Source organism: Dipodomys spectabilis, unplaced genomic scaffold (assembly GCF_019054845.1).
Source record: "Dipodomys spectabilis isolate Male_0828 unplaced genomic scaffold, ASM1905484v1 ptg000085l, whole genome shotgun sequence".
Classification (NCBI taxonomy): Eukaryota; Metazoa; Chordata; class Mammalia; order Rodentia; family Heteromyidae; genus Dipodomys; species Dipodomys spectabilis.
Window position 1 is genome coordinate 7,127,627 of NW_024870762.1, and position 2,536 is coordinate 7,130,162.

Here is a 2,536-nt window from a genome sequence, read left to right on the forward strand (position 1 = left end):
AGAAAGAAAGAAAAAGAAAGAAAGAAAGAAAGAAAGAAAGAAAGAAAGGAAGGAAGGAAGGAAGGAAGGAAGGGAAAGAAAGAGAGAGAGAGAAAAAGAAAGAGAGAGAGGGAGAGAGAGAAAGAGAAAGGGAGGGATGAAGGGAGGGAGAGAGGGAAGAAGGAAAAGAACAACATCTGCTAAACTAAAAGACAAACATTTTATTAAATTTGGAACTTAGAGTGAGTGGGAAAATAGCACTTCAATAACTCCAGAATATCAGTGATAATACTAAAGCAGATGGGCACAGAGAACAGTGAGCAAGGTTTGCTTATATCGAACTTTGTCCTGGGTAGAGGTAGCAAGTCAAACTTCATTAGTGGTCAGAGACAGGAAGATAAAAGGCAGAGCCATTGGACTTAAGTCAAGATGTACGTGTAAATTTGTTCAAATGTAGCTATCTCTAAACTTTAGAAAATATGTAAGTTCTAGGTTCTTGGATAAAATAACTACTTCAACTTATAGAAAAATAGAATTAAAAACAAGTAAACAGAAAAACATGGTATATATTTCACTTTGTATTTTATTTATCTATTTTTAAATTTAATTTCTTGTCAAGGTGATATACAGAGGAGTTACAGTTACATATGAAGATAGTGAATACATTTCTTGTTGAACTTGTTACCCCCTCCCTCATTTTCCTCCCACTTTCCTCCCCCCCCCCCCCGCCACACCCCCCAAGTTGTGCAGATAGTTTCCAACATATTGTCTTGTATTGCTGTTGCATTGATTCTCCCTTTGTCCTCTGTCTCACATTTTGTTGTTCCCCTTCCCTTCCCTATGCAGATAAACGCATATACAATACTCAGGGCACCAAAATCAAATACAGTGACAAGGGATAAAGTATAGGGAAAAAACACACACAAAAGAAATCACATAGTACATTAAAAATAAGAACAATAAGTTTTGTGTTTCATTTCCCCCCAAATGAAGACAATAACTATAAAATACATTGATTTGTATAGCACATTGTGTTTAGAGAGCATCGTGAAGAAGTTGGTTTATCATCAATGATTAATAAATGAAATTGAAATCTCCCCTAAGAAATGCAGCTCTTACCTAACTTTGATGGGGAAATCTCAAGGTTCTTAATGACAAGATTATTCTCTATTGTCAGGTTTAGCAAGCATAGACTAGCCTGACTAGATATTCTGGGAATCCCAGGTTTTCCTTCCTAATCTCATTAGTACCCCTTTACTTCCTTGTTCCTCAGAGTATAGATGAGGGGGTTAAGAGTTGGAGTCACCACAGTGTAGAAAAGGGTGAGAAACTTGCCCCGTTCATGGGCGTAGTGATTTTTGGGTTGAAGGTAGACGCTAGTGACAGTGCCATAGAAGAGGGAGACCACCAGGAGGTGAGAAGTACAGGTGCCTAAGGCCTTCTTCTGTCCAGCTGCTGACTTTATCCTCAGCACTGCCTTCGCAATAGGACCATATGAAGAAAGGATAAGGATCAAGGGCACCACGAGGAGAATAATGCTGGCCATAGACATCAGGACTTCATTGTAGGTAGTGTCTGCACTGGAGAGCTGGATCAGGGCTGGGACCTCACAGAAAAGGCCATCTAGCATCCGCGAGAGCAGAATGGTAACTGGAGTGTTGCATAGGACTGAATCAGAGAGTGAACCAAGCCAGTGCCCCAGGCCAGGATGGCCAGCTGCACACAGACTTTGATGTGCATGATAGTTGTATATTGCAGTGGATGACACACTGCTACATAGCGATCAAGGGCCATGACAACAAGAAGGACACATTCAGTGGCTCCAATACACAGAAAGACATAGAGCTGAATGGCACAGCCAAGGTAGCTGATGGTCTTCTCTGGGCCCCAGAAATTCACCAACATCTGAGGAACACAGCTACTGGTAAAGCACAGATCCAGGACGGAAAGATTGGAGAGGAAGAAATACATAGGAATATGGAGTTTGGGATCTTTCCAGGAAACAAGGATGATGACCATATTTCCTGAAATGGTCAAGCAATAAAAGATCAAAATGACCCAGAAAAGGACCTTCTCCAAATATGGCTTGTCGGAGAAGCCCAGGAGGATGAAATCACTTTGGCTGTCATTGCAAAGTGTGACCATAGCTTCTGGGACAATTGCCTCTTCGGCGGATGGATTTGAACTAGCTGTTCCAAGGCTTGTGATTCTTCAAGTACTGAGACAGGAAGATAGGGAGTGTGACTATTGGATTCCTTTCTTTTTTTGTGAATATTTTTTTTGTTGTAAAAATACTGTACAGAGGGATTACAGTTACATGAGTAAGGTAATGAGTACATTTCCTATTAAGCATTGTTACCTCCTTTGTTTTCTCCTATCATCCCTTCCCTCCCTACCTCTCCAACTCCTCCCCCCCCCCCCCCAAGTTGTAAAGTTCGTTTTCAACGTAGTGTGTCCTACATCTCATTGTTACAACCAGTCAACTTATATCCTTATTTCAGCATTTTGTTATTCCCCTTTTCCTCCCCAAATTAGAAAAATGTAGATACAAGATGCA

General features: G+C 40.9%; 1 pseudogene; it reads right to left on the reverse strand.

Moving 5' to 3' along the window:
- Nucleotides 1–1,181: 1,181 nt before the first annotated feature.
- On the reverse strand, nt 1,182–2,124 carry LOC122111213 (annotated as a pseudogene).
- Between the last annotated feature and the right edge of the window lie 412 nt (nt 2,125–2,536).